Consider the following 12,044-nt stretch of genomic DNA (forward strand, 5'->3'; position numbering starts at 1 on the left):
TAAATTTTCTAACCTAGAAACATAGTGAAATATGCACGCAGGTTTTTTTCCCTTTTTTTTTTGTTCTTTTTTGTCACTGGAGATGATGAAATGAGAATTTCTGCTTATTTGCTATTCTGATTTTGAGACTCTAATAGTCATGATAGTTTCATAGCCTGTGAAAAGTACTAGTAGTTTTTCCATGCAATTTGTGTTAGATTTAGCCTGAAGGCAACTTTGACTCCTATAGCTGGTTTAAGTACCCTGGGAACATCTCCTTTTGGGATGTATGAGATAGGCATAGAATTACAAAAATGAGTTATGGAGCTTTGACTGGGAAAGTTCATACTGTGAAAGAGATCTGCATTGAAAAACAAGCTGTAAACGCAAGGAGGAAATTTTCTATGTAAAAGAAGGGCAATAAAAAACCCCTTAAGAACCCAGATTAGGAAAGGTTGGTTTTAAAAACAGAATCCTGAGAAATTGTAGACGGAGAAGACAAAGTAACTGCTGCTGAGTCCTGCCAGAAGATCCTATTTTCCCTCTTTTGCTCTTGTTCTCATTACTGCTTTCGTAATAATCTGTCTCACACTATATAAACTCAAGGAGTTCAAAGCAAGCTTTCAAATCTATAGCATACAAGGCCCCATTATTATAAAGCACAGTGCATTCACAGTGTCCATATTCATGAAGACTAGGTTTGAGTGCATTGTGTCAAATCTTGAATGAATCCATGTCACATCACAATACATTTAATAAGTATTTTTATTTACATCACAAAATTGATTTGGCTACAGGAATAGTATTAAAGCATGACATTCATGACAATGGACGAATTTCTGCTCATTTATTTTATCTGTGGTACTGAATAGTCTAACGGTATAGTCACTTGATGTAACTCTTAAAGTACTGTATGCTCCAGAATTGCCTTTGCTAGGACCATCTTCGCATACATCTGCCAGTGCAGGCAAGCCACAAGGCTTGCTACTGACTAAACAAGGATGTCTGGAAGCAGGAAAATCTGCCATCAGCTTTTCCCTGTGTATTATCCTTCAAGGTATTTTAAACGGCATCCTCCATCCTCTACAGTTAGAGCCAAAGCACCCTGAATTGTTGCATGTCAAGTTGAGATTCAGCCTTAGAAGGCCCTTTCTGTATTGCATCAAGTGGTAGTTCATGCATCCTGTTTTCAAATTGGAGGTGGCCATAGGTCTTATTGTTTTACTTGCTTGTTTCTATCTGACCTGCATTAGTTGCTGAGCAGTAAGTCCCATGGCCTTTGGTTAGAAATACAGCAAAAGGAAGGGTTACTCTTTATGGTCTATGCTTTCCATAGCTTAAAAACTACATGAGCCACAACCAAATGAGTTTTACCATCTTTATTTTAATTATGTGTAATTAAATGTTCTATCAGAATTCCCTACAGTATTCCTCCAAGTGATTCTCCTCAATTAGTGTTATGACTTTACTGATTTTCCGGAGAGCAAAAATAAAACAAGAAATAACCAAAGCAAGCAACAAATAAATAAATAAGGCCAATCTGAGCTATATCTTTGCTTGATGTATATCAAACAGTAGGAATAATTTATGCTTGGAACGAGTTATTAAACTTTACACCTTTTATTAAAGAAATTATCAACATAGTCAGCAGTAATAATCTCTACAATCCATATTGGTTTACTCAGTGTAGTGAAATATTGCAACAAATAATGAAGGGAACTTGATATACTGATAGGTTTTTGTTTGAAGTTGCACCTGTGTGAGTACCCTCAAGCTATCCTGGCCCAAGATATTATCTGAAGAACTGGATATTATCTGAATTACTATTCAGACTGAACTGGAGGGATTTCCTAAAATAGGAATTTAATGTTAATTTAATTACGATCTCTGCAACTGACAAAAAGGTCGTCACTTACTGCAAGTCAACAGAATGAGTTTACAGTAGAGCTGCAAAAGCCCTGTGAACAAACCTGTGAGAATTATTTTAGCAGAAGAATAAGGCATCAGGTTTAAGCAAAATGTTGCCCCTGTGGCAGAACTAGGAAAAAAGCACACCCAGCACATGCCCCTCTGTCCTGGACTGTTTAGGGAGAGAGAAAACAGGATTGTCACCCTTTACACCAAGGCACTCTACCTGGGTCCTCTGTGCCCCAAATAAACATAGCAAAACTTTTCTTTGTGTCCAAGGAATAAAGCACACGCAGCGTGCTATGGCAGTGCTATGAAAGAGCCCCTGAATCTTCCCTCCAAGCAGCTTCATGTAAATCTGAGCCCAGGGTACTATGATTTAGCCTAAAGTCTGAGCTTTTATTACATACTGAACCTGGTGACATTGGGAAAAAATGCAATGTCATATTCATCCACTGTGCATTGATAGAAACTGATAGGCATGCATTAGTCTTGACAGCAAGCAGTGAATAACTGAAAGCTGTGTACAAAAAAGTTGAATCGTTGCCATAGATTAAATAGATACCATGCATAGATTGATAGGTACATAGATTTTCTTTTTGAGGAACAAAAACCAACAAAAAGGTGGCTTACCCAAGAACCGTATGTGGGATGAATTGGTGACAGAAGCCAGCTTAAAGCAAAAAAAAAAAAACCCAACACACCACTTTGAAAGTTCCCATGTTTGTACGTGTCAAATCCTGACATCTTTCCCTTGAAAGGTTGGTTCATTTTGTAATACATCTGCGCACAATGTCTCTGCACTTTCAGGAATACTGATTAGACATCTGAGAGTTAAAACAATAGCTCTTGCAGTGGGACTGCAGATATTTTTCAGATTATTTTTACTTGTGAGAGGGAAGGATAGGATAATGATATTACAGAAAATTAGGCCAGGTGTAGAAACAAACTGCAGTTTTGGTTTTATAAAGACAAATTCTGACCTGAGTGAAATCAATACATGAGAAAACTTGATGGTTTTGAAGCACTGGCTTCCTCCCTGGGCACCGTGGAATCTGCGGGGAGAGGAGAGAGTTCTCCCGTGGCAGTGCTGAGCAATAGCTGTGCAAATCCTTGCTCCTGTTCTTCTGCCATCTTCTCCTTTTGAAGAGCGATGTGGAAAGCACACTGCCCTCAAACTTGAAGGCTTCCTCTCTTCAGAAACGGCCAGAAAGTACTTTTCCTTGCTCCATTTGCGTATGCTGAATTGATGACACGAGATTTTTCTCACTTTTAATAGATTTATGTTTGATTTGTTGCAGATACCTTTTCTGACCTTGAACCCTTTGTCCTTTCACTGTAAATAGCTGGCAAAGTCACACTGACCTGAAATGGAGGTAAGCGTTACATGCGCCCCGGCTTACTTCACGTAGCTGATTTTGTAAGGGGCACAAGCCTGCTGGGAGATAACAACGTAGCACGGTACTCTTAGCACTATATCCTCAAAGGAAATGTGCTAAGTCAGCTTCTGTACTGATGCCCCTGTAACTAAAATAAAAAGGAAGCGCGGGGAAAGGGTGTCTATAACAAGCCCAGGGGAGTCCTAAGAGGCTGTATGTATGTATACAGCCAGCCCCTGATCCGTCTGCAGAGGCGTGCGCACCGGTGACCTGCAGTGCTCTGGGTGCGGGGTGGTACTCTGCCGGCGTCCGCGGCGCTTTGCGTCTCTCGTATTCTGAGAGGGGACGGCAGAGCGACCACGGCACGGTCGCGTTCGTGTTTGTGGCGCGGTGGGCATGCCGTGTGGGAACAGCGCTCCGGAAAGCTCCCTGGGAACGTTCTGCCTCCTGTGTGTGCAGAGGGACAGTGTAACTGCTGTCTGTGGAGCGGAAAGAACGTAACATATAGCAGTCTGCAACCCATCTGTGGGACATTGCCTTACGGTCCACAAGGAGCTAATCGGTTACATGATACTACTCCTTCCCTTTGTTTCTAACCGGGGAAAACAAAAGAAATGAAAAGAATAAACAATGTAAGGCATAAAACTGGACAGGCATCCAAAACCATAAACACGTGCTGCACTACAATACTAGGAAACATCCTCATTTAACATATTGCTGCATATTTTTATGCGCTGTGAATTTGGCCCATATATATACTGATACTTTTATTTCCCAGATGTGGGGTTGTTGTAGCTGCCGTGACATTACCACACGGTCACAGCTCCCAAGCGTTTTAAACAGTGACTATAGGTTTGACAAGCACATGAATACGTCGTGTCAAACAAAAGGGTTTACACCAGCAACAGGCCTGCAGCTTGCCTGCAGCGATAGGTTTTGGGAGGGACTCTTTCTGGAAAGATCTCCTGGGTTACAAATAGTCTGGATTACTTCAGTTAAGAATTACGTCTCCCAGGTACAGCTGAGATGAAGAGTTAGAGTCGTACCTAGACAGCACCCATGAATAACTCTGGGCTACGGGACGCACAGCTTTAATTTAATTGTACATTCTTAATTGATTTTGTAGTTGTAATTACAGCTCTACGTTTTAATACAGATGTTTTCAATAACAAACTATTTTCTTTCCTGAAGAAAGATCTCTAAACTATGCAAAAATCAGTACTCTTATTAATTTGACAACGAAAGATGTATAATGGAAGAGAGTTAGCATTTCTATTTCGTTATTACTATTTGTTCATCTGGAGATCTAATTTAGCCCCCAAAGCTGCTACAGAACTTAATTTCTTTTATATTTTTTTGCATGTAATCAATTAGACATGTATGACAGCTACAAAATTTTTAAGAAAAGCATTCATTTAAAATGAAATCTGTATTTTACTTCAGATTTGAAAGAAATAAAAATTAAATCAAGACTCAGATGAATATTTGAATTTTATTATTGTTTTTAACTAAAACTGTGTAATCTTTTTTAGTTTTCCAAAGCTGACGAGGTTAATATTTTGTGACTTATCACTCTTTATGAATACTAGTTCTAATAAAGGTCTAGGATATACAGATGTACCTAGTTTTGGAGCATGAAGTGGTGTTTGAAATGTCTGAAATGGTGTTTGAACTCCATGGCACTTTGAATGGGCAAAAGAGGGCTAACTGCCATCCTCATTAGAAGTAACTTGTTAATCTAAAAAAGTATGCCGTATTGCCAAGGTGAAACATTGCCTTTAGAGATACACATGAGAAAGGGGATTTGTACTGACACGCCAAACTATGGAGTTTGTTATGAGTTGTACTGCTAACATTTTCAAGCATATGGAAAGAAAATTTTAAAGATTGAGTCACCCAAATTGAACCAGACTTAACCATATCTGGCATTTCAAGGTCTCTCTGCATTTTCTAGATTCCACTTTGATTTAAGAAGAATCAGTGCTGAAACTGGTCACGGTGAACTGTGCAACACAGTAGTGAAAGCTAGTAGTTTCCAAATTTACAAAATGGCCCATATTGGTATTATGTCACCTCAAAACCTTCGATACTCCTATGACCATTCCTCATAATGTATAAAAGATGGAAAAAGTTTTCCCTAATAAAAATACAGGAATTTATTTACCTAATAGGTCTATCTTAGGAATTTATACATATATAATGTGTTACAAATACAGCACTGATTGTCTTTTTTGGAAGAATTAAGTAATACATGACTTTTAAGGTACAATATGATCTGATGGGAGGAGGTTGTTTTGTTTTAGGTTTTTTTCACCCAGTCTTCTGATTTGTTACTTCTTCGCTTTGGATTTTGAACCTGCTGTTTCTTAAAAGATGGACAGGTAACTCTCCCAGTGCTCATTTTTGGTTAAAAGTTAGGACCAAGAGTGCCAGTTTCCTCAGATTAGATTTTTCCAGACAGACCATGCTGTGAAACTTCACAACAAATTTCCTTTTGCAGTTGCAAGTGTCAGGGCCTGATGGGCACTAATAGGTGTTACTGGCCCTGACCAGTCTCACCTGGGGCCCCCACCCACACCCCTGGCCTTTGGCCTGGAGACCTATTTAACCTCCAGCTCATGCCCTAAGCTGCTCTGGGGTTTTCTTCTTCTTGTTCAATGCTTGCTGGAGGGTTGGTGGGACCTGCTGTCTCCTTGGCTTCCCCAGAGGAACTGCCCTGTGCTTGTGGCCACCTGAAAGCAGGTAGGTGCTTTCCTCACTGTTTCACTGGGGCACTTGGTTGCCACCGCCTACGTACAAAAAATGCCTGGTTTGTTGGAAGTGAGGAAATGTGCTCAGTACCCTTTGGAGTTTCTTGAGAGTACAAACAGGTTTTGGAAATGGGATGTTGAGGCTGTAATTAATGAGCATAACAGTAGGTGCCTTAAATTACTGAAACTGGTTGAGTTTGCCACTCTCCACTTTTCCTAGTGCCAGCATCTATAGGTGTCAAATGCATCCAAACCACTACTCTTAATGACTATAGAAAACTCGAGTCAAGGAGGAGTGAAATACTTGTGAAATATAAAACTTAATGTGGGAGAACTGAGAAAGTTTTTCTAGGTGACTGAAAGAGCACCTCCTTAAGAAATTTACTGATGAATGAACTTTGTTTGTGCAAGAATCTAAGAAAAAAAAGGCAAAGTTTAAATTAGTTGTCTTGGAGAAAACCATACACATAGAAGTGGAAATAAAGGCACTGATAACAGATGCAGTGAACAGCCAAGGCTGGTGCAGAGTATCCACTACACTTCCTCTCCCCAGCAAGCACCGGAGGCTCACCAGGGACCATGAGACAAATTCTTTGGTTGCCAAAGCACTCTCCTTATTACGAGCAGCCTTCCTCCAGCAGCGTTCCCAGCCCCAGCTGCTTCCTGTTGGGGTGCTTGCAGTGGGAACCAAGTGCCTTTGATCATGCTAACCCACGCACTGGCCTCCCACCACGGCTCTGGTTCCCAGTATTCCCAGCTTCCCCACACCACCCACCAGGTCCGTGATTCCCCCCACTTCCTCACAAGTCTGATACTATAGCCTTTCAAGTTATTGAAACACGCAGCTCAGCACCCACTTACAATCACTTAATTGTCTTACTCTTTCCCCTCCATATCTGCTTTTCTTTTCTTTCTTGTTATCATTCAGCTCTCATTAGATGGTACTTAAACAATCTTTCTTCCTATCCAAATGGCCAATGAAAAAATAGCCAGTCATGGCTGATGGAAATAGGCAAAGGGATACCCCTCCCAAGTGGGGTGGGAGAAGGAAGGCTTGAATGAATGAGATTAGCCTTTTTTGTCTCTTTATCAAACTGAGATCAGGTGAGTTCCCAACAAGTCTAGAATAGAGATGGTTTATTTCTGCTGATGTTGGTTGACTTGATTAATGGTTGACCAGGCCATGAAACACAGCAGAGAAGTAAGTTTTCTGAACTGCAGAGACTGGAATAAAGGGTAAAAAAAAAAATTAAAAAAAAAATACATATGTTATTGCAGCTGAGGAAACCATGATGAAAGATCGCTTCTTAATGACTTGTAGACCTTAGAAGCTTGGAGTGACGCTTTATTTTTAATGACGGCCTGTGACCCTTCACCTCTCGGGCAATTATACTGGATATGGATATGATAAGGAATACATATGGGCCTCTTACCACTTCTAAAAATAAAATACCATTTGGATATCAAGCTAAAATTTTTATTGCCTATAGTAAAACTCTTGGGAAGTAAAACATGCCTTCTAGATACTTTCACATCAGGGAACTCAGCTGTGCTCAAACCTTGGCATGTGAAATAAAATGTCCACACAATGTGATAATAATTCAGCATTGGTATTTCCCCCTTGGCATGCCTAACAATTAGTATCAGATTTAATGTTCTGTGTGTATAAAGGTGTCAGTGTCAATTGAGCTTGATCTTGGTTTCTCTGCTTCTTATTCTACCCTATATAAAACTGTAAAACACATTTATTTCTTACACAGGATTCTTGGATTATAACTGTTTAGTATTAAAAGCCCAAATGGCTTAAGGTGAAATTTCTGATAAGAGATTATATTTTTGTATCAGCTTTAGTATTGTACATAACTTGGTAATGCACCTGTAGCCATATGGCCATTTGCAAGCACTTTGGACTAATAGTTATTGTGGCATTTTTTGAGTGTTCTGCAATGTTAGAATTTTACTGTAAATCAGATGTCCTTTCATCTCTGCGGGTGTTTGTTTTCTCCTTGAAATTGTGCTGAGGTATCACAAGAATCTCCAAGATGAGATGCATGAACAAAGAATGATGTATTTGAAGGATGTGATTTGCTCTTGTGGGAGAGATGCCCGATCTTTTTCCTGTAGCTGTCTTTATAGTAATGGGAACACTGGTTAGGACACTGTTTGTGGACAAACACAGCATTTAGGACAACTCCTAGCAAAACATCCAGGAGATTCAGATTTAATCACTTGCAATCTATCTCTCAAATTCATTGACAAACCAATATAAAAGTTGTCACAAGGAAGTTTTTTGGGGTGGAGTCTTTGGTCTATGTAGTTCTTCCCCTGTTAACACCCTTCTCGCCCATTTACTGAGGGAGGAATTTAGCAGGAACCAGCAGCCTGTGCTGCCTGTGATACTGGTAGCCAGGCTAACATAATAGCCTTGTCTGTGCTTTGGTCTTCATGAGCAGCTAGTGGAGGAAGCCCTGTAAGCTTGAACTAATTCTTCTGAAGAATACACCTGATTATCTGTGACATCGGTACGGTTTACAAGATACAGGGGTCAGATTCCCCGATTGTTCAGCGAGGGAGGGGACTGGAAAATAACTGTCCATCAGCCTTGCTGGAACCATCTGAGAAACCTTGTGGATTGCTTCCTCTTTGTCTTTCTCTTTCAGGGTTTCCCATGGGAAAAGGAAAATCTAACCCAAAATCCAGGGATAACTTTTTTTCCATGAACTTTGCTGTTTTTCATTATCCGGTAATTGATAATAAACACCTAATAAAAGTTTTTCACATTCCTTCACAATTTCTTTGCCAAAGCAAAAAAGAACAGAAAACCTAACGGTAAGGGGATAGGACATTGCAAGGGGATTTTTTTTTTAATGTATAAACAAAGACTGCTTCCATATAGGGATAAGAAGATTAAATTTCTTTAATAGCTGGGGAAAGGCTTGCTTGCTTTAAATAACTATGGAAACTTCCTTTGTGGCACAGCATTCCAGAGTGAGGCCACATAATCTCTCGGTGCATGTAAATTGCTGTGTGAATTATGTTCCAGTTATGAATTTAGAACTTAACTGTGACCGACTCCAAAGGGAGGAAAAATTCTCCCTCCATACAGCCATGGAAGAATTACCCGGCCCTTAGCGCTGGGACCTGACATGAGTGTTGGCAATGTCAAACACTTGGATTCTTCTCAAAAACAAATGCAGGAGGAGAAGTGGGGAGTTTATTTTGCCTTTCTGTGTGTCAGCCCATGTACGTGGAAATATGTTGGATTCCAAAGAGCAGTATTTCAAAAAGTGCTGCTGAGTTTCTTCTCCTGGTCCTTCAAAAACAAAGGCGTCCTCGGGGGTATGTGGCTTGGCTGACTAAGCCAGTGGGTCCCAAGACACTGTGCCCATGTCCCACACCCTTCCAAAGGCTGGGCCTGGAGGGATGGTTTATTACTTGACAATGAGCAATTCCTTAAAATAATATTGTAATAGAGGAGATAAATATTTTGATAGTCACTTCATTGTCCCTTTTTCCTGGATGATAAACAACCTTTCTCATCTGAGTGGTCAGAAGGTTTGCTTGGCTTTTGTTGCTTTAGTTAAGTATATGTAAACAAGTAATGCATATGAGTTAATGTCTCTGGTGTGATTCAGCCTTCGGCAGTGGGGAGTTAATCTATGAAACTACAGGTACTTAAGCCTCTGAACGCACAGTTTCTAATATAACTGTGGAAAAGAACTAAATTTAAAAGGATGGAACCCAGTACTTCAACTTTAGCAGAAAATAATTTGGGAGAAAATACTGCATTCAAATGAACATCAAAAGCACATCTGTATATTTATTATACTTTGAAAATAATCATGCATTGCTGATGATGGGAAGAAATCTATTGTCTCTTCCTGTTCAGAACCAGTGTGTTCTCCTAAACCATCTGCTGTGTCCTCTATGCAGATCCACAAAGCACTTCTTAGAAATAACTTGGCAAACTGGAGAAATTAGACATGGGCAAGGAAACTAGCAAGCTGGAGCTGAAAAATGTAAAATCTTCTTCAAAGTATTACCTAAGATGAATAAATAAAACAAAGACTGTAGCTCACTACATCACTTACTGAGATTTATAGCTTTACTATTTATAGTAATTAATATTTATTTTCTCATTTTAATATCTAAATATATTATCTATTACATTATTATGGCTACTTAAGCCCCTATTACAGCCCATTTGTGCAATGGCTGATAGCAAGACTTCCATACCCATTTTTGGTGTACATTACAAGATCCATTTAGAGAGCCACGAGTGTGTTTATGAGCATTTTTGTAAAGGCTTATTGTAATTGGCTTTTACTGTGTGTATGTTGTAGGAGGCAATATATTGTGATTCACATAATTTAAGCTATAATGAGGGGAAAAATGTGTATCGTTAAGATTGTAACTGCTCTCTAACTCTCTCCCTCCTTCTCCCTGCAATTGGAAAATAATCCTTTTCATTAACTGTAGTTCATATAAACTGTTTCAGTGCACTATATCTCAGCTGTATTCTGACTGTAAAGCTCAAATACCAAAGGGGTGGAATGTCATTCTAGATTTCTTTATCTATGCCAATTATTTGCCCCAAATGTATGTAGCCTATAGTTTTTGTGTGTGCATCTGTGTCTGCATATCAGAAGTGATTATACTGGATCACTTTGAGACCTGTCCTGCCAAATGAGTCAATGGAAGTCCTGTTATCGACTTCAGTGGAAGAAGGATCTAGCCCTAAATTAAAAGGCTTTTCCCTGTTTGGAGACTTTTGCAGGATTACATTATCATTCAGTTCAGCTGAGCTCTGGCATATGCAGGTCACTTCAGGATATTTTCATGCTTGGGACCAGATGGAAAATGTCTTTTGCAATCAACAAAAAGCTTGCATTGTTGACATTTCAAATTTTTTTCTACAACTGTAACTAATTTGCTTTCTACAAAATTTAACAGTGTCCAAAACTGATTACAAATACTTTGCAATGAGATTACTTTCATGCTTCAGAGAGTATGCAGTGTCACAGAAATTCACTTTATTTTGGTATACTCGGATTCAGCTTGAACTGAATCTGTGGCTTGGATAGCTTAACTGATACATTATTTGGCTTCCATGTGGAGTAACTTTATGGTTGCTCAGTCCACTAATGAACCTGTCTGAAAACCCTAATCATATGCTGGTAATTGGATTTCTCTCACAAACTCTTCCCTTCTTCACAACAATTATTGTTAGGTTATGTGACAAAAGGCTCCCATCCATGCAGGCAAAGGAGTGCAGAAGAGCAAAGGTGGGTGCGGGAACCCCCATAACCTTGGCAGGTGGATGAGCACCCTGATCTGCCTCCTCCTGAGGCTGTCCCAGGAGGGTGGCCAGCCCCATGGTCTGGGGACAATGCCCATCATGATAATTCAAAGGAAAGGCTCTCCAGGGCACCTTATGGGCTGAGGAGGGTGCTGCCTGAAAGGGGTATGGGACTTAGGATGGTAAGTCCCATCTTCTCAACTTATGGGACTTATCAAGGGAAAAACATTGGGGTGAGAACATGAGGCACAGGTGCCTGGTGCTAGCAACTGGAGCAGGTGAGGGTCTGTATGCTGATGGGACTGCTAACAAATATCAAGGGCTAGTTGATAAGGGGAACAAATGGTTTGGGAGCCCAGGGTGTGTGCCTGGGCGTGAGGCACCTGCAGGAGCTGGGTACTAGAGAGACCGTGGTGTCTGGGGACTGCTTGAGACCTCCTTGTGCGCACCTCCCTCTGGACTGGAGATGAGAGGGTGCGAGGGCTGGTGAGCGAGCAGGCTGAGCGCAAGGCCGGTTACTGGAGGGATCGGCTGCGTGGGTCTGTGTTGGTGTGTGCGAGGAGGTGTGTACCGGTGGCTTGGGTGGGGTTGTGGGCCTCGGCGCTTGCATGTCCAGATGCCAGAAACCGGGGATCCAGGAGCAGCTACCGGATGGGCCGAGTTGTCTAACCCCAGCTGCTGCAGGGATGCAAATATACCTGTATTTCCCACTAACAGACCCTCACCCTG

The 12,044-nt window shown here is 40.7% G+C and overlaps 1 long non-coding RNA gene across 1 annotated transcript in view; it reads left to right on the forward strand.

The window, feature by feature from the left end:
• Positions 1–12,044, forward strand: part of LOC142409472 (uncharacterized) — a 77,178-nt gene that overhangs the window by 15,321 nt on the left and 49,813 nt on the right. The window contains exon 2 of the long non-coding RNA XR_012775650.1: positions 3,189–3,263. This is a non-coding gene — a long non-coding RNA (uncharacterized LOC142409472). The remainder of the gene's footprint in view (positions 1–3,188; positions 3,264–12,044) is intronic.

This window comes from Mycteria americana, chromosome 4 (assembly GCF_035582795.1).
Source record: "Mycteria americana isolate JAX WOST 10 ecotype Jacksonville Zoo and Gardens chromosome 4, USCA_MyAme_1.0, whole genome shotgun sequence".
NCBI lineage: Eukaryota > Metazoa > Chordata > Aves > Ciconiiformes > Ciconiidae > Mycteria > Mycteria americana.